Genomic DNA, 22031 nt, shown 5'->3' on the forward strand with positions numbered 1-22031 from the left:
TGCAGGCCTAGAAATTTGACCACAGTTTTTTGACAGTCTGTTAGTGACAGGTCAACTCTACTTGTAACTAGCACCTGTGGGGGTATCTCATTAGACAGAGCAGTAAGACACAAGGTCAACACCAGGCCACCAGCTTACTTGGATATTCTTACATCACAATTACACTGGGCAACAAGACACACGGCCAAGACCGGGCCACAAGCTAACGCAGACATTCTTACATCACAATTACACTGGGCAACAAGACACATCGCCAACACCAGGCCATCAGCTAACGCAGACATTCTTACATCACAGTTACACTGGGCAATAAGATACATGGTCAACACCAGGCCATCAGCTAACGTGGCCATTCTTACATCACAATTACACAGGGCAACAAGACACATGGCCAACACCAGGCCACCAGCTAACGCAGACATTCTTACATAACGATTACACTGGGCAACAAGACACATGGCCAACACCAGGCCACCAGCTAACGCAGACATTCTTACATCACAATTACACTGGGCAACAAGACATATGGCCAACACTGGGCCACCAGCTAACGCAGACATTCTTACATCACAATTACACTGGGCAACAAGACACATGACCAACACCAGGCCACCAGCTAATGTGGACATTCTTACATCACTATTACACAGGGCAACAAGACATATGGCCAACACTGGGCCACCAGCTAACGCAGACATTCTTACATCACAATTACACTGGGCAACTAGACACATGACCAACACCAGACCACCAGCTAATGCGGCCATTCTTACATCACAATTACACTGGGCAACTAGACACATGGTCAACACCAGGCCACCAGCTAACGTGGCCATTCTTACATCACAATTACACAGGGCAACAAGACACATGGTCAACACCAGGCCACCAGCTAATGCGGACATTCTTACATCACAATTACACTGGGCAACAAAACATATGGCCAACACCAGGCCATCAGGTAACGCGGCCATTCTTACATCACAATTACACTGGGCAACAAGACATATGGCCAACACTGGGCCACCAGCTAACGCAGACATTCTTACATCACAATTACACAGGGCAACAAGACACATGACCAACACCAGGCCACCAGCTAACGCGGCCATTCTTACATCACAATTACACAGGGCAACAAGACACATGGTCAACACCAGGCCACCAGCTAATGTGGACATTCTTACATCACAATTACACTGGGCAACAAAACATATGGCCAACACCAGGCCATCAGGTAACGCGGCCATTCTTACATCACAATTACACTGGACAACAAGACACATGGTCAGCACTAGGCCACCAGCTAACGCAGCCATTCTTACATCACAATTACACTGGGCAACAAGACACATGGCCAACACCAGGCCACCAGCTAACGCAGACATTCTTACATCACAATTACACAGGGCAACAAGACACATGGCCAACACCAGGCCACCAGCTAACGCGGCCATTCTTACATCACAATTACACAGGGCAACAAGACACATGGCCAACACCAGGCCACCAGCTAACGCGGCCATTCTTACATCACAATTACACAGGGCAACAAGACACACGGCCAAGACCAGGCCTTCGGTTAACAAGACCTGGCAGACTGAACATAGCCACATCTTCACACTGGTGTCATGAGTTCAAGCAATACTTATCTGATTGTTAATAACATATTCCACATTTTACACATAGTGGTAGTTGCTATTTCTACATGCATGCTAAAAACAATATATAGAAATGTTATCAAAATATACATGTAATTGTTTACAGATGTAAATATCCACCATGTTTCTTTGGCATGGTAAGATTATTAGTTAGGAAAGGCACCTTTTTTCAGCAAAGAACATTTCAATGTTTCAAGTCTCACAGCCAGAAGCAATTAGAACACTCTCCCTTTGGAAAACAGCAGTAGAACTGGAGATCATGTATAACACAAGGAAGCACAATTAATCGTTAGCTTTCAATTTGTGTTCATTGTTTCCTGAAAAATAAATTCTGGACTCTGTCAAGGGCTTTTCTAAACCACTCTGGCAAATCAGAGTTATCTCTGAAACGTTCCACGATAGTTGGTGGCATGGCATCCAATACGGTACAGAGGCTGAGAATGTGAGAATGACTGGTGTTATCATCTTACCGCTCAATACACAAGACAAACGACACAGAAACTCAGCCGACAGCTTGTTCAGCGAGAAACACTGACATCGTCCACATGGCTGTTCACATCAGTGACTTGGGCTATGGTAATAAAACGGCCAACACAGGTAATAAACAAGGAGCGCGTCCAGTCCGGCTCTCGCTAAACCAGCCAATAACAGGATATTACCTTCAGTATCCGCCTGTTGCCGGGGAACCTGTAATCTCTTCATGGACTACGTCTTCGCAGCAATTGCTCCAAATTACGCTGGTAATCTGTGAAATGGTGGATCACCAATAATTCCCCAGAAATACAAGCACTGGGATGATCAGTGGCATGCTAGCCTGTGCGCACAACGTCCTGGCAGAACGAACGAAATCCAATTTGCTAGACTACATCATTTTCCTAAGTTTATAAGTGAAAGGTTGTTATGTAACCCTTGATACATGTACTTCCGTACAATCCCACAGCTGCGGAACCGTCCTGAAGTCTGACACATAGCTGCGGAACCGTCCTGAAGTCTGACACATAGCTGCGGAACCGTCTACAGGGATCAATCCTAATGGAAGTTGGTTCAACTTCTCGCATTACACAGTAGAAAAACTTTACTTCAATCTGATTTCAAACTCAACAAGGGTTTTCTTATCTGTTACGATATTTCAGGTTTATAACAGATTAATATACTGGTACCCATCCACGTTATGCATGTATCTTTGTTAATTTCAACAAAATCAATAGCCGGATTTAACTGATTTCAGGTAATTGTAGCACTGGTCATGAAATGTTTGCCTTTCAAGTCATCGACTCATGCATACATCTACACATCTATCTTATCTCTCGAGTGTTTTTGCACACAAACTGTGACCTATACATAGCAGGTAACTATGGGCACCTCGAGTAACCATGGGTACATCAATGTACTATGGGGACATCATATAGGCAGATAACCATGGATAGAGACAGGTAGACTTCACTATGACCACATCAGGTAACCATATAGGCCAGTTTGGTAACCATTTAGACAAATCTGTTAATCATATTGACATGTCTGGTAACCACATAAACAAGTCTGGTAACCACATAGGCAAATCTGATAACGATATAGACAGGTCAGGTTATCTCATACACAAGTCTGGTAACCAAACAAACAGGTAAGGTATGAAATGCTGTAGACATGTCTGGTAATCATATGGACAAGTCTAGTAACAACATAGACAAGACTGGTAGCCACATAGACAAGACTGGTAGCCATATACACAAGCCTGGTAACAGTATAGACAAATCTAGAGCCATATGGAATCTGGTAAATGTATAGACAGGTAAGGTAATCCTATAGGCAGTGTGGTAACCATATAGACAAGTCAGGTAACCGTATAGACAAGTCAGGTAACCATGGTCTCATCAGGAAATCATATAGACATGTCAGGTAGCCATAGGTTAGTTCATGCAACCCAACAAAAGGATACTTCCATTGAAAAAGTCCTGTAGAGCCATCACTATAGCATGTAGGCCACCTGCGGATGGTCATGGGATTCCCCCTGGCTCTGCAAGTTTTCCTCTAACCATAATGGTGGCCGCCATTGATTAAGTGAAATACTCTTGAGTACAATGTACGGCGTAAAACACCAGTCAAATAAATAAATAAATATAACATGTAGGCCTTAGAGGGAGTTGGTCAAGTAGCTACCATGGGCATCCCATAGCCATGGATAAGAAACCAGGGCATGTATTGACAGGAAAATCATCTAATATCCCAGCCATGGGTGAGTAAAAAAGCATGCCTGTAGCAAAGGGTACCTTCAGCCATCACTCTTCACATGACTGCCTCACATTACCCCATCCACACCCTTGGCACAAATCAAATGTAGGCCTACAGCTGGACCAGACACTGACTAGCCTACATTCTACAACAGCGACAGACCATTTCACACTAAATCAGCGAGAATGATCAGCGACAAGTATTACGGCCTGCCACAGAGTGAGGACATCAGCATGTTGCACTGATTCTCTCCAGGCTTCTGTCCTTCCATTTTGATCAAACTAACAGGCTTAGTCTTAAAAAGATTAACCATTTGGCCAAACCTGCCACAAATCGAGGCCACTTCCGACAACCTAGAGATTCAGCCTGCGGTTCAGAATACTGTAGGGTAAATACTCAGCACTTTACAGTAAGACAGCCAAAGTAAAGAGATGGCAAAGACAGGCAGCAGCTCTCTAAAACACAGCTGAACTAGAGCCATGTTTGCAGGTTATGGGAAGTGTCCTCTCAGCAGTCATAAGCTTTTAGTGGTCAACTGCCTCCAGCAGACATTGATCCTTGATGAACCTTCTTGTAGACTTAACATCTTATGTCTGTAATACTCCAGCCATCTCTCTGTACTCACAAACCATTCTGCCTGTCTACACCACTATCCACCCTCATCTGTACTCCTGTGTTATTCATCTGTCCATACACATACACACCTGTCTATGCTCATATGCCATTCATCTGTCCATACTCACACACCATTCATCTGTCTGTACTCTTATGCCATTCATCTGTCCATACTCAAACACCATCCATCTGTCTGTACTCCTATGCCATCCATCTGTCCATACTCACACACCATTCATCTGTCTGTGCTCATATGCCATTCATCTGTCCATACTCAAACACCATCCATCTGTCTGTACTCCTATGCCATCCATCTGTCCATACTCACACACCATCCATCTGTCTGTACTCCTATGCCATCCATCTGTCCATACTCACACACCATTCATCTGTCTGTGCTCATATGCCATCCATCTGTCCATACTCACACACCATTCATCTGTCTATGCTCATATGCCATTCATCTGTCCATACTCACACACCATTCATCTGTCTGTACTCCTATGCCATCCATCTGTCCATACTCACACACCATTCATCTGTCTGTACTCCTATGCCATCCATCTGTCCATACTCACACACCATTCATCTGTCTGTACTCCTATGCCATCCATCTGTCCATACTCACACACCATTCATCTGTCTGTACTCCTATGCCATCCATCTGTCCATACTCACACACCATTCATCTGTCTATGCTCATATGCCATTCATCTGTCCATACTCACACACCATTCATCTGTCTGTACTCCTATGCCATCCATCTGTCCATACTCACACACCATCCATCTGTCTGTACTCCTATGCCATCCATGTGTCCATACTCACACACCATCCATCTGTCTGTACTCCTATGCCATCCATCTGTCCATACTCACACACCATTCATCTGTATGTGCTCATATGCCATTCTTCTGTCCATACTCACACACCATTCATCTGTCTACTCCTATGCCATCCATCTGTCCATACTCACACACCATTCATCTGTATGTGCTCATATGCCATTCTTCTGTCCATACTCAAACACCATCCATCTGTCTGTACTCCTATGCCATCCATCTGTCCATATACACACACCATCCATCTGTCTGTACTCCTATGCCATCCATCTGTCCATACTCACACACCATTCATCTGTCTGTGCTCGTATGCCATTCATCTGTCCATACTCACACACATTCATCTGTCTGTTCTACTATGTCATCCATCTGTCCTGTACTCCTACGCCATCCATCTGTCCATACTCACACACCATTTATCTGTCTGCCATCCATCTGTCCATACTCACACACCATTCATCTACTATGTCATCCATCTGTCTGTACTCCTACGCCATCCATCTGTCCATACTCACACACCATTCATCTGTCTGCCATCCATCTGTCCATACTTACATACCATCCATCTGTCCATACTTACATACCATCCATTTGTCCATATACACACATCATCCATCTGTGTGTAGCCCTATGCCATCCATCTGTCCATACTCCCACACCATCCATCTGTGATGTGTGATGTCCTCACACATCACCCACCCGTCTCTTCACCTTTACAATTCCACTTTTATTAAGGATACACATCTGACGTGTTTAGTAGAAATGAGAATGTGCATTGAAGAAAAAAGGATCAGTTTTGTACTTTTAGCAGATTCTCACAAACATTAGCTGAAATTAAATTTTGTTAATGTCTTAACATATGTAAAGGTATTTGTAAACATTTTAACATTAACAAACCTGTACATCTAAAAAAAAGATCAGCCCAAAACTTAACTCAGAATCAGAGTTATCTTGCACAGAGAAACACAAAGCAATAAAACAGTATCCGTGTTTACTGAAAGATCCATGAATGAAAAGCAATGACCAGCCAGCTCATACATGCAAGCCGCACACAGTCACGACTTAGTTAATACAGGAGACACAGTGCAGCGAGAAATCTAATATCTGTGCAGTAAGCGAGGTTATAAGTGAGCTGACATAAGTTGATATCTCAACAAGAAGAAAGCTGATATCTGTCCAGCAAGAGGGGTTAGAAGCAAGCTGACAAGTTAGTATCTCAGCAGCAAGAAAACTGACATCTTGATGTCGGTGAAGTCAACATGCACATGGTGATGTCAAAAGGCACATGGAGATGTCAGTAGGCACATGGTCAAGTCAATCAGCACATGGTCATGTCAAAAAGTACATGGTGATGTCAATAGGCACATGATGATGTCAATAGGAACATGTTGATGCCAATATGCATGTGATGATGTAAATATGCACATGGTGATGTCAGTATGCACATGGTGATGTTAATAGGCACATGGTGATGTCAATATGCACATGGTAATGTCAATATGCACATGGTAATGTTAATAGGCACAAGATGATGTCAATAAGCACATGGTGATGTAGACTCATGGTGATATCAATATGCACATGGTGATGTCAATAGGCACATGGTCATGTCAATATGCACAAGGTGATGTCAGTATGCACATGGTAATGTTAATAGGCACATGGTGATGTCAATATGCACATGATGATGTCAATAGACCCATGGTCATGTCAATATGCACATGGTGATATCAATATGCACATGGTAATGTCAATATGCACATGGTCATGTCAGTATGCACAAGGTGATGTCAGTATGCACATGGTAATGTTAATAGGCACATGATGATGTCAATAGGCCCATGGTCATGTCAATATGCCCATGGTCATGTCAATATGCACATGGTGATGCCAATATGCACATGGTCATGTCAATAGGCACATGGTCATGTCAACATGCACATGGTGATGTTAATAGGCACATGGTGATGTCAATAGGCACATGATGATGTCAATATGCACATGGTCATGTCAATAGGCACATGGTCATGTCAACATGCACATGGTGATGTTAATAGGCACATGGTGATGTCAATAGGCACATGATGATGTCAATATGCACATGGTGATGTCAATTTGCACATGGTGATGTTAATAGGCATATGACTCTTCTAATAGGCACTTGGTGCTGTCAACAGACACATGGTGCTGCCAATAGGTTGTGTTGAAATAAACATTCCACACTGAGTCGCCATGTAGATTATTATTAATTCTAATTATATGAATGTTAATTAAATCAAAAAAATCCTCTTATTTTGGTATACCACCAATACAAATGCTTCTAGTCAAGTGTTTATTTATTCATTATTTGATTGTTGTTAACAAAATAAAGCTCAAAGGGCAAGACTCAAAGTTCTGTCACTTAATTGTGACAACTATCTGGGCAAAATTCTAATTATAATGGAGTGAACACATCATGCACGATTCAGTGCAAACAGAATTTCAATTTCGTCTTCAGTTTCAAGTCTTCTCAAGACCGATGTGTCATAATGTACACTATGACAACAATATGAGGACTTCATTTGGTTTAAGGATTAATAATTATAATGTCTTCCTCCTCCATTAAACCCTTACCCCCACTCCACCTTTACCCCACCCCCACCTTTACCCCCAAACCATCATTACCCTGAACCCCACCTTTACCCCCACCCCACCCGCAAAATATGCCCCACCTTTACCCCCACCCTCACACCATGCCCTACCCAACCCTTACCCCCACCCCATCCTTATCTCTGGTGAGGAAAACTTAATTCTTTGGTGCTACAATGCCTCCTTCACATGGCTGTTTTCTGTTTGTTTATTCTATATTCTGTAAAATTCCTCTACAGTTAGGTCTCCTCTCCATCTGCCCCCCAGCGTGCTGACTGTTCCAGTTTTTGTCTACCGGCGATCACTTTAAAGGTGCACATTTTCTATACTTCCAGTTTCTGTAAGGAGCAGGGCTGACAATACAATTTCTTACACTGAGAAAATAATCGTTGGCGAGAGCGAGAAAAAAAATGATTGAGTCAAGCAGCTAAGTGAATGAGTTGGCCTGTGGGGTCATCCATCATGTGGTTAAAATGGGGGAGGGCGAGGCACAGTACACAAGCTGGCGAAGACTGCCATAGACGAAGAGATGACCATTTTGAGGTACCAATCAAACTCTCATTGATCACTAGGACTAAAGCAGCTACAACTGTTCCCCTTTTACCAGACACTCACACTGGTCAGTAAGACTCAAGCAGGGTGAGCACTGCCAGCTCTTTGAGCAGAGCACTGTGACTGACCACTACACTGACCAATAGGCCTATTCTCAGTGCTACATGCCATTCACTTCAAGGAAGAACCATCACCTAATGCTCTATCCGTATATTAATACACAGCCATATACATTGTGCCTTTTTCTTATTATAGTACCAATGTGTTTACCAAATACGGTAGCATAGCTATATAACCCAAAGCTGCCCAATAGCACTCATCTAGTACAGCTTTGAGTGCCATCTAAACCAAAGCTGTCCGACCGCATTCATCTAGTACAGCTCTGAATGCCATCAGGAATACCTTTGATCAAACCACCATGAATAATATAAAAAAAATTGTTCCAGCCCAGCATGCATTGAGTAGACATATCAAAAGAATTATTGAAGATGCACACAAATATGGCCTTATACATGTCTGTGTGTACATGTACATTGTTCTTACCAATACCAGTGATTCATGCATTCTTGTATTTGTTTAAATATAATGTGTGACAGGCCACAGAGGGACATTGGCTTCCAGACAAGCCAAGATGATACATGATAGATTAGCCCAGTGCTTTGTTACACACAGAGACATACTCACGCTATCGGAGTCAGGACAGGTTCCATGTCTCTCCTCGGTGTTCCGTTAGTCCACTCTCTTGCACAATGCTACTATATTGGCTGTCTTCTAGAACAGATTGCCCACTTAGAACGTTACACTCCTCAATCCGGCTCGCCAGCCACAAAGACATTCAAAACACAGTAACGACATCAAATACTCGGCCGGCAGGGACACCCTTTTGCTCAAAAATCCGCCTAAGCCAAAGGTTATTCGATTTAACGGGGGCACAACGTGTTCCAATTCCTTCGCGCCTCTCTCGAGTTCCAAGGCCGGGCGGCGGATTGATCGGGCAGAAGGCAATTCCCTCAGCCTCGGTCGGTCGGCAGAATGCAGACAACCCATTCCCAGACGCATCGAATCGCTTTCGCTGAATTAAAGCCTCATCTTGTAGCAGTGGCCGTGTGTACCTCGATTTCTAGCTGATCGCCGTCAGTATATTTGTCAGTGACTCTACTGGAAATGATTGGGCCGGAGGTTACGTCTATCTAAAACGTGCTCCTTGCCCTAAGTGTTTCACTGCAAAACGGCGCTTCTTCGTCTTGCATATCTTATTCAGCGAGGCGCAATTCACCTCATGTTTATGTTGGAATGGCGCCCTTGCTGCACAGACGTTATAACGTGAAGGAAGGTACAAGACCTGCAGTACTATTGTAGAACCGTAATCGAATGTAAAACGAAGGGCCGGGGTTAGCATAGCAAGGCGGGTGCATGTATAGAGCAAGCGGCATCAACAAAAACCGACCGTCGTTGTAATATCCAAAGATGTAGGAGACTTACGCCTTTCTTTATCAGCGTAAATCATTTTGCTATGACAGATCATCTGTCTGTGTGTATAGGCATATAACATATTTGGATGAGTGGATGAGAATATAGCTAATGTGAAAGCAAGATTGTTCAATAAATCGTCTCGTGCGTATTTCCATCTCCATGTTCCATACTGTATTCTGTGGTCGTTGATGTATTTATCTTAACATCTGCTTTTAGAGTTTAAAAAATAATTGAGAAGTGTGTAAATATGTGCCTGGGAATGGTAGCTATATCATTCTGATGACTTATAATAAAGTTAAATACGGAAGTGTCCACGCCAAATCGCATGTAGAAGTCAGGTACATCCAGTGATTTAAATAAGCAAATGGTCGTGGATTTTTCCCGGGCTCTACCCTATTTTCTCCCACCACAATGCTGGCGTCGTGGTATCAGTGAAACGTCCTTGAGTACAGCGTAGAATACCAGGTAAATAAATAAATAAAATAAAGTGTATACGTTTGGTCCACCAGCTTGCAGTCATGTCAGAAACACGGAAACCTGCGGTCGATATTCTTTGTACCGCCTGTAGATGAAATCAAAATCAAATTTCAGCCCCGTAGCACACGTATGACTGAGATCTGATAACAAGCCTGAGAATAGTGGACGTATGACTGATATCTGATAACAAGCCTGAGAATAGTGGACGTATGACTGATATCTGATAACAAGCCTGAGAATCAAAGATGTATCTGTCTCTTTCGCTATTTGGCTGCAAATCCTCTTTTGCGTCTTAGGACTTAGTATACAAATGGATAGTTATAAAACCTTCAGATCCTGTAATGAAAGGTGAATCCAGGGCGGGTTTCTTTTGCCGATGTGATTGATTTACGTCTTGGAGAAGAAGTTTCACTACCACATACATTTCTGTGCGGCTTGATGGCACACGCGAACATGTGACCATTAAGACAAATAAATCTGACCACTGAAAACCAACAAATATCGGTACATGACGTATAACGAAGCCAAGAATAGCACTGATACATTGCCATGCGATTAAACTATGGAAAACATTGCAACAAATAACGACGCCATGGTTCCAATACTTTTGAAGGGAGGGCATTGCAGGTATGTGACGAAAATGGACGTGGCTATCTGTGACATGAACGTTGATTTTATCGTTCAGCTGTAGTAATACAGAAGGGGCCGAACGTGTCTCAATGGGGAGGCGTTTTGAGGGAGGCGCAGATGTGTCGTTTACTCCGCGCTTCCATAAGCGAGGGGCATGCGCTTGACGTAACACGTCACGCCAGGCGCGCCAACGGACCAATGAACGCAGCTCCTTGAGCTCTTTCGCACCAAAACTGACCAATGAGAACAGCTCCTTTTTCTTAGCGGCCAAACGGATCCATGGGTGAGCTCCATTTCGCGCCAAAACTGACCAATGACGCGCGTTACGTCACGCGCGAGAGCAGCTCCTTCAGCTCCATTTCGCGCCAAAACTGATGTCACGCGTAAGAGCAGCTCCTTTAGTCCTATTTCGCGCCAAAACTGACCAATGGCTGAACTCCATTCGTGCCAAAATTGACCAATGGGTGACCGCGCGGTTTTGGCGCCTGAATTTCGTTGACGTCTGCGTTGACGGGATAAAAAGGTGTGTGAAGAGAGTGAAGCTACTACTAGACAACACCAGACCATCTTCACCGAGAGACTCGCTACGCTGCCATTATGGCTTACAGAGGAGGAGGAGGAGGAGGAGGAGCAGCAGCGGGAGCAGGAGGAGGAGCAGCAGGAGGAGCAGCAGGAGGAGCAGGAGGAGGAGGAGGAGAAGCTTCAGCAATGGGTGAATTTATTTGCTGGACATGTGCCAGGCACTTTTGTAGGCGGAGCGATTACCTGCGGCATGAGCAGACACAGCACTCTAAGGGGGAGTGGTCCCAGTTTACTTGTAACACGTGTACCAGGCACTTTTCTAGATGGGAAAACTGGGTGCGGCATGTGCGGACGTGCCACGCGGAGGAGGGAGGAGCGAGGTTCACGTGCCCGACCTGCGGCCGGACGTTTCCCCGCCGGAGTCGTTTGGTTCGGCATCAGCAGGTGCATGGGAAAAAGAAAGAAATGTACCCATGCGAAGGGTGTGACAAGAGGTTTTATCGGTTGTGGGACTGGCGCGTGCATCGACGTGCTGAACACGGAAAGGTAAGTCACACATCCGCACACACTCTGGTAAAGGCCGAACGGTTTGTACCACTCGGCTAAGCGATACGATCATGCAGTATAAACACATGCCGTACTTCGTACTATGAATGGTTCAATTTTCTATACTTGAGATTTACAGGTGAACTACTTTTGAACAGCAAGTGTTACATAAGTATACGCTTCCAAGTTATAAGCTTACTTTTTTACCTATATGTTGCCTAACACGTTTCTGTGGTCATCTTCTCTGGATTTGGTGCCTTTTTATGTAAAATTGAATAAAACAATAATTATTGGACATTATAGATGGCGCTGTGGGGCCAATCTATCCCCACTTGCAATAATGCTTGCTAGGTAATCACTCGCCGTTATTTGCTTCTGCAGATACATGAAAAGGTATGACTTCCGATACCAACAGATAATTATGTGAAATTATAAGCTATTCTATAAAACAAGCCAGAAGCTAGAGACCACATGAAGAAATTAGTCCCGCAAAAAATATTGCACAGGAATATGCCTGTTGTCAAATCGATGTCAGCGATAGTGTATTCGTTGGATTTGTGTAATTTTCAGCTTTCCAGATAGCCTAGGTGTTTTTGCAAAACTCATGTGATGTTTTTGTATAACATAACGCTAGACCAGAAGGCCGTCGACTAAAACTTACATATTTATCATACGACCGTGCAGTATAAATACATGGCGTATTTCGTACAGAGAATTTCAGGGGGAATATCTCTAGGCCGCTTGTTGACATGGCTGTAGACGGGGAACAGCCTTTGACGCTGTATGGCTAATCTAAGCTCACCTGTTTAGATTTACGTGAAATTGAATAAAATAAAATTAATGGGACATCACAGATAGCGCTGTATGGCTAATCTAAACCAGCTTGTTATAATGCCCGCTAGGTCGCTTCTGCACATACATGAAAAGGCTTGACGGTCGATACCAACAGATAACTGTGACGTGATAAGGTATGCTATAAGACAATCCAGAAGCTAAAGACCGCGTGATTTCCCTGGTTGCAAACAGGGTGGGTGAAGAAATTTGTCTCGCAAAAAATACTACACAGGACAATGCCTCTGGTCAAATCGATGTCAGCGATAGTGTATTCGTTGGATTTGTGTAATTTTCAGCTGTCCAGCTTCGTACTATGAATGGTCTAATTTTCGATACTTGAGATTCACTGGTGAACTGCTTTGACAGTGGCACAGGGAATGTTACATAACCGTACGTTTCCAAGTTATAAGCTTATTTTTTCCTATATGTTCCCTAATACCTTTCTTTGGTCATATTATCTGGATTTGGTGCCTTTTTATGTAAAAATTGAAAAAAATAATAATTATTAGGCATCCCAGAAAGGGCTGTGTGGCTCCTCTAAGCCCACATGTTTAAAGATAGCCTAGGTGTTTTTGCATAACTCAATTGATGTTTTTTGTACAACACAACGTTAGACCAGAAGTCCGTCGACTAAAACTGACATGTTTACCATACGATGACGTATTTCGTACGTCAGAATCAGCAATACCATTTGTGAGATGGTATTTCGGGGGGGGGGATATCTCTGGGACGCTTGTTGACACGGTTATAGACGGGGAACAACCTTTGACCCTGTATGATTAATCTAAGCCCATTTGATTAAACGGATTTATGTAAAATTGAATAAAATAATAATTATTGGGACATGACAAATGTGCGCTGTACGGCTAATCTAAGCCCACTTGCCATGATGCTCGCTAGGTCATCACCTCATCACCTCCGCTATTCGCTTCTGCACATACATGAAAACCTATGACTGCCGATACCAGCAGATAATTGTGTGATATGACAAGCTATTATATCAGACAATCCAGGGTGATCGAGGGTGGTAATGAGCATTGGAGTGTTCATTTATTATTAACCCCCTGCGGGGTGGGAAGTGGGGGGGGGTGTCACATCTTGCTCCGGGGTTAACAACTGTATCGGGTCTGCTTCCCTGTCAAATTCCCTGTAAAATACATTAAATCCACCACTCTCCCATACGTCACTACTACCCTTATCAACCTCCTTCTCTCTGACACCGCTCAGTTTCGTCCGTCTGGGGTGTAGCACCTTCTCCCACGGCCTCGACCACGATGAATGGGAGTAGTATTATTCAACACTGTACATTGTAAGTGTTCTGGGGACGCTGTAGATGGCTCTGGTGAGTCAGGGACGAGTGTTACTATTTGCTTGGAAGATGTACATGGCTCTGGAGAGTCAGAGAATGTTACTATTGGCCAAGGTTCATTTGGTGGAGTAGCCGGGATGAAGATCATTACAGGGGAGAAACCATCTGCGGGTGTCCGTCAAATTCACACTCACACACGTCACTGTCCTATTCACCTCCACCATCACCCTCCCCGACAGGTCCCCTTGACCGTGTATTATGAGCCATTTTTTGTTATCTCCTCATAGGTCCCGAAGACCTTCCCTCGTATTGTCTCAGTTATATACCCGCCTTATATTAGGGGGAGGGAGGAATAGATATAGATAGATATATATTGGTAATATTGGTCCCGTAAACCTTGTTTATATATATATATATATATATATATATATATATATATATATATATATATATATATATATATATATATATATATATATATATATATATATATATATATATATATATATATATATATATATATATATATATATATATATATATATATACATAGCCTCCTTATAATGGGGTGTGAATAGATGTATAGATATATAGCTATATTGATAGCTGTCTCTTCTGCATTGTCCAACAGTATATATTATAAGCCGGCGTATACGCTCTGGATATTCATCTGTTGTTATCCTCTTCGGGGTCTCAGACATTCCGGCAAACAGGCCGCCTGGACCGTTAGACGAAAAAAAAAGTATAACGTCATCGGCAAGCCTCACCGACGCGGGCTGACAATGCGCGCGGGGTGTCGCGGCACCCAGTCACTGAGCAATGTGGCCGTACTATTACCCTACTGCAGTTTTACTATATTATAGTTATACAATATTATAGTTATACCCTACTATAGTTATACTCTACGATACTATAGTTTTACTCTACTATAGTTATCCTCTACTATAGTAATACTCTACTATACTATCCTATCCTATACTATAGTTATATTATACTATTTTTTTTATAGGCGGATGACTCGAACAAGACAAAGGTGGAAAATCCCCAGCCAGCCACTTCCAACCTGGCCCAACCGAACCCCCTAGGTTATCTCCTGCCTAGCAGTGCCAGTCAGAGCCACTTCTAACTCGACCCAACCCAACCTCTCGACTGTCTCCTGCCTAACAGTGAGAGTGATATACGGGAACTGTATCGACAGCACTGGCGTTCCATCCGCCAGCATTTCTATCGCGGCAAGCCGGTGCAGGACTTCTACAACTACCGGCTCAGCAATCTCGGAGCCTCCACGCCTATCTGAACGCGATTTATGATGACCAGCCCACCGCATTCACCGTCAACTATAGCTTTGGGTATATTCTTCGCCACAAGGAGATGGGACAGGTGCGTTACTTTTACCCCAGCAGCAATAATTCCCGGGTACTTGACGCTCCGTACCACGTTGCGTATCGGGCTGACCTGTGTGAACTCCTCGCCCACCTCCCCAGCAAAGATCCACTCACTTAGGCGCAGCAACAAAGTCCCAACACGAAACGGATTGTAATCTCTTGACTAACGTTTTGTTTTTTGTGCACAAACTACCCCATCAGCCCATCGGTGAGGTCGGGGTAACGCCGCCTTACCTGACAGCGAGCAAGGGGCTGCACACGTTAGTGGAAGGAGCCCATGGACCTTACTGGGACCATTTGTGTTCGTTTCGGTGTTTGGTCGTACATCTGGACAAGGCCAACCCCAAAAACTGCAAAAACCAGGCTCGACATCGCCACCGAATGTAACCGGAGGCTGTAGATATGGAGCCCAGGCATTTCCGCGGCGTACCTCTCAGTACGCTGGATACGGTGGAGAGCCTATTCAACGTGAACATTCAAATGTACCAGCTCCTCCCCATGTACAACTTTTATTCGGCTCAACTCGTCCATCGCAGTGCACAGCGCTATGCTTCAACCATGCGGTTAAACCTTCACAATCATCATTTCAACTACCTAAAGGACATGGCTCGTTATGCCCATTTTTACACGTGTGAAGTGTGCCATAAGACATTTAGTAGGCTGTATAAATTACGTCGGCACGGTCAAACGTGCACCGACGCCGTTCGCCGTCAGTATCCAGGGGGTGTATTCCACAGTCAACCCACTATTTTCGAAAGGTTGGCGGACATGGGTATTTACCTCCGGGAATATTCCCTTGCCGAGCATGTCACGACTTCGAAGCTTACCTGGCCCCTGTGGATGAAGCGATGACCGGTATAACGGAATGGACTTCCCATCACATCCCCATGAGTTTCAGCGCAAACTCCAATGTGCCCGACCACGACCAGCCCGTGTGCTTCATCTCTACAGGTAATCCCCACGCGCTCGTTGAACGGATGATGGCTTACCTCATTACCGTCGGCGAGACCAGTAGCGCCCATCTCACAGAGTATTATGCCTACATCCTGGACGAGCGCATCGATCCCAACGAAAACAAGCCGTCTTACACTCGGCGGGTGCGGGACAAATTCGTCGCCTATATCAACCAACTCCCAGCCCTCGGCTTCAGCTCGGGTAACTACGATCTGAATTTGATCAAGCAACAGCCTTGACCAACCTGGTCAAGGCTGGTGATTTGGAGTGTGTTGTCAAGCGTAGCAACAGTCACATGGCCCTCACCACGCCACAGCCAAAATTTCTGGACATTCAAAATTATCTGGCCCCTAATTACTGGTACGACAAGGGGACGACTGCCGCTTCACCAAAGGGAAGTTTTGTTACAGATACATAGACTCCCTCGCCCGGCTGGGGGAAACGGCACTCCCACCCCGCCACGCTTTCGATAACGATCTCACTCACCAGCCGTCCACGGACGCCGAGTGAGTACAATATCCTGCAGGAGACGCAGAGGAACCACGGCATGCGTACCGTAAAAGACTTGCTGAGGTGGTATAACAATCTGGACGTGATCCCCTTCATGAAGTTGGCAGAGAAGGTGGTGGTGTTCTACAAAACCATGCACGTCGACGTCTTCAAAGACTGTATTAGCATACCAGGGTTCACCTTCCGCTACTTGTTTCACGATTTGCGCTCTGTGTTGACGCTCATTGGTGAGAAAGCCAAAGACATGCACGTCTGCCGAAAGAAAAAACATCGTGGGCCGAGCATCATCTTTCATCGGTACCACGAACGAGGCGTGACACGTATACGGGGAGGTAATATCTGTCAGCGGATGGTTGGTTCGATGCTAACGCATTGTACTTGGCCTGCCTTGCTTCACTCATGCGGGCAGGTCACTACATCCGATGGCGACATGACGGGGACAAGTTTGTTCCCACCGGAACGGCGACGCGTCTGGCTCAAAAAATGGCTGAACTGGCAGTCGCACCAGCTGGGGATACCCATCCGCCACCGATTTAACCATACGGAGAAACAGGTTGGTGATAGGCAACTCCCAGTAAACGGGTTCGCCCATATCGACGGACGTCCCACCGTCTTCCAGTTCCACGGTTGATATTACCACTACCACGGCTGTCACCTGAATCACCCACACTAGGGTGTGCTCCGCTACAACGACCGGCGAGGGTTGACACCTCAAGACTTGCGCCGGGACAACAAGGAAGCGTACGTCCAGTCCTAGGGGTACAAGCTAAAATCCATACGGAAATGCGAGTTTCTTCGCCTGCGGAAAACGAACCCGGCCTTGCGTGCCTTCCTGCAGCAGTACGGCTTACCCCCGTCACAGCGACAGCCCAAGACGCAGGGTCATCTGGTGGGGGCTGTCGCCCAAGGCCGGTTGTTTGGCTTGGTCGAATGCGACATCCACGTGCCGGACCCTTTGAAAGCAGACTTTGCGGAATGTCCACCCATATTTAAAGACATCGATGTTAGCCGGGAGGACATAGGCCCCACCATGGCGGAGTTCGAGCGGGTAAATGACATCATACCCGGCACCAGGCGAATGTTAATCGGGAGTATCTTCGGCACGGAAATTATACTGGCCACAGCGTTACTGCAATGGTATCTCGCTCACGGGTTGGTAGTTTCCGCGTCTACTAAATCATGGAGTACACGCCCGTGTCAGCCTTCCAAATATTTGCGGAAGCCGTCACCCAAGCCCACCAAGAAGGGGAAACCAGCCCTTCCAAGGCTCTTATCGGGAAAACGATGAAGTTGTTGGGAAATTCCGGCTATGGCAAAACCGTGACAAAGCAAGACCGGTATGTGGATGTGAAAATCTGTGACCTGACGAAGGCGCACAAATTAATGGAGAGTGTACGGTGCCGTACCGTTGACCAAATCGATGACGACACCTTCAAAGTGGTAAGCAGCAAAAGGACCATTCGTTACAACCTACCCTGGCAAAAAGGATGTATGGTGTACCATTATGCCAAACTCCGTATGTTGGAGTTTTACTATGATTTCATGACTCGTTTTTTGAACAAGGCGGACTGAGAGTATTCCGAGATGGACACGGACTCTTCGTACATGGCCTGGGGTAACCCGAATTGGGAATCCTTGGTTAAACCTGAGCTGCGGGCGGTATACGAGGTGGAGCGAAACAAATGGTTACCTCGACGCGACCACTTCGACTTTGATAAACGTACGTCGGGCTCTTCAAAGTCGAGTGGACGTGTAACACTATCGTTAGTTTGTGTTCGAAGACATACTATTGCTACGGCGGGGAGTAGAACAGTAAAGATAAGTTTTCCTGCAAAGCAGTTAGCGCTCGGGGGTGTGGGGGTGGGGGGGGGGGTGTGGAGAAGGAAGGACGTTTACCTCTCCGTGTTGCCCAACCACCACAGCGCAAATGGTGAGAACGTGTCGAACAGGCAAAAACAACATGGAACGAACAGTATTACAGCCCACTGGCTGGTGGAGTGACAAAAAACGGGGGCAGGACCCCAAACTGGCGATCCACCCAATCGAACATCATTAAGTCGTTATGGTATGTCGTGCACGACGTGCTCAACGTATGTACAATAGCGTCCATGGGACGACCTCAAGTCCGCTGGGTTAAGTAATACACGCAATATTGTCCACACACCGCCGTGTCCAGACTCTGCATCCGCCGATCATTCCACGTTGAGTGGTGTGTCCTCCGTTTGAGCCAAACGATGATATCGTTGTGGAGGGATGGGAGTCCGTACGAATCAAACTATTCTCGCCGGAGACGGGGTGGGTCTGGGCACACGTCTATGGAGACGGCTACCCAGTGTTGTCCCGGGCGGAGGCACGTGTCTGTGTTGATGACGCAGGCCCAGGGTGTGTTGGTCACTTGGTGAGGGAGGTGATCTCAAGCGTAGACATCCCCCAGCACGACGCGGGTAAATACGTAATTACACCGTGTCCATGTTGTTTTGTTTTTCAACTGGCTAAGTCACAGAGCACGTTTCGCCTTTTGTCTATTTTCGTGATATTCAGTTCAGTTGGCGATCGTTGTGGCGGTTGGGGGTCAAGTCGAAACAAAACAGCGTGTTTTTCTTTGACGAACGTGGTGCGACGGATGGAGTTCCCCTCGTCGTGAAACATTTTGCCTGTGTTGGTAAAGAGGTTCATGTAGGCTGTGACGAAATTCCCGGTCTCAAAGTCGGGTGTCAGGGGCGGCAGGAATTTGACGTCCGCCGACATGCAAGGCGACGAAGTTTGTGTACAAGTGCTGGAAATGGAACGGGTAGCTCCCGTCAAAAACCGTGTTGCTCACACATCCCACCACTAAACGTGTTGGTAAGCTGCCAAGAAATAGGTTTTTTTCGTTGATGAGGGTGTGGCCTTTGGGAACGGAGAAATACTTGGTCAGCAGCGGACAGAGTATGCGGACGCTCACGTTGTTCAGCAGGTGACGCCGTTACAGGAACATGTCGAAGTGCAGGCGCCCCAGCATGTCAACCGACCGACTTTGGGCCGTGAGCTGCAGCCGTTCGTAAAATCTCGTGTTGATCTCATCCGTCTCGTCAAACCTCCTTTGTGTATCCGTGTACCACAAGACTGATAACAGCTGGGTGTTCTTGGCCTGTCCGCCAAGACAACAGTGTCTCGAAGTAGGCACGGTACGTGTACATGTTGATGGAAGCGGTGATGAGTTTGTCGTTCAGCCTCAACAACCTCTCCTTCCCCGTCGATGATTTTCATCTTCATGTACAACATGGTGTTGGCCAAGTCCAAGTAAATGTGAACGTCCGCGTTGGTGATGAGAAATTCCACCGGCCCCACGTCGCTCAGGCTGGCGATAGGACTGTGTGACGTCACGCGCATGCGCCTTGCTCATGGGAGCGCTGACTCAACGACACACCTGCGCCTCCCCAATTGCGCCTACCCAATGAGACACGTTCGACCCCTTCTATACTACTAACTGTAATGTGCAGAATACACAAGTGGAACTTTCTTGTCAGTGTATTTTGATGATTTAGCCGGATGAGAATAAACAGGTTTTTTTTTTGGATATTAATAATATATATATGTATATACAAGGAATGACCAAACTATATATAGTTCTTGGGCATTCCATGTGGCGGATTAGTGAAGCAAGCCTCCAAACAACAAACTCAATCAATGGTCTATTCTCTCTCAGCTTTGCATACAGAACTTCGTCCGACCAAATGTAGAAACGGGTAGGTATTCTAAAGAAGCTCAAACTGAATTTCAATACTCCTCACAGCGCATGCGCTGCTGCTCTCCACCTCTAGAAACTTTTATACAAAAAGACTGAACAACGTTGAGGGCACTGTGATCACGATGAAATCGCCGCGGATGTCAGAAAACACAAACGCTCTGCCTCAACCTTTGTTTTAATAATACATTATATACAAGCATTCTTTATGTATAAAAGTACGCAAACTGATTCTAACCTATACCTGAAACAATTTTATTGCTCATTAAATGGTTCCATGCAAGGACATCAGTGGTGAAGCTAATCATGTACACGCCAACGTGCGTAACACCCGCTCTAAAGGCCAAACTTGTCTAGTGGTGGCAGTGATGTAAATCGAGCGTAGAGAGCGGCACATGCGCTGTAAAGAGTATGACTGAATTCTCACAAATCCCATCTGTAAATACAGATATATGTTTGTCAATGATGTTTGTCATACAGTATAGAAAGAGGTTAGTAAATGTAAATGATCTGCGTCGGTCTCTCCTTTCCAAAAACCACATTCGCTACCGGTACATCTTAATTGGACACAGACCCCCATTAGAACTTCTGTTTTTTGGTAGGGACGATTGTAGTTCTGTGAATTTTAGGATATAAAGTCTTTTTTTGCTCCCAGGCGTCCATTTTTGGTGCACAGGTGCATGCTTGGTATTAAAATGCTGGAAACTGTCTAAACTTTGAGGAGGTATGAGCTTTATTGATGAAAGTTTGAAATTCTGGGTGAGAGGACATAAGGTGTGGGGTAGTGATGAGGCTGCGAGTGACGTCCCCTTGGCGTTGATAGGCACGCCTCCCAGCTGCCGGCATGGACAGGTCCAGATTTTGACGGTCAACCTATGTCAAGATTTTTATGGCTTGTTTCTCCCAGGCTGGGCCAGGTATGCACCAAAGCTTATTGGCCACGGAATGTTTGGGACTGAGCTACAGCGCTAGACGTTAACATTGTCGCTTATGGAAAATTAATGGGGGTCGGAGGCCAATTGTATATTAATGTCGTTTTACTAACAGAAACAAACGGTACACGTCAGCGGAAGCCTTCGCGGCAGCACGCGACAGATTAGCAGGGTGCATGAGTGCATTTGTTCAGAAGGCACCTAC

At 45.4% G+C, this 22031-nt stretch overlaps 1 protein-coding gene across 2 annotated transcripts in view; it reads right to left on the minus strand.

Annotated features, from left to right (window-relative positions):
- Positions 1-2817, minus strand: part of LOC135473077 (rhomboid-related protein 2-like) — a 34587-nt gene extending 31770 nt beyond the window's left edge. For both annotated transcript variants that reach the window (XR_010444584.1, XM_064752887.1), the window contains exon 1: positions 2321-2817. The gene's annotated coding sequence lies outside the window, so the exon portion shown is untranslated. The remainder of the gene's footprint in view (positions 1-2320) is intronic.
- Between the last annotated feature and the right edge of the window lie 19214 nt (positions 2818-22031).

This window comes from Liolophura sinensis, chromosome 1 (genome assembly GCF_032854445.1).
Source record: "Liolophura sinensis isolate JHLJ2023 chromosome 1, CUHK_Ljap_v2, whole genome shotgun sequence".
In the NCBI taxonomy this organism is placed as follows: domain Eukaryota; kingdom Metazoa; phylum Mollusca; class Polyplacophora; order Chitonida; family Chitonidae; genus Liolophura; species Liolophura sinensis.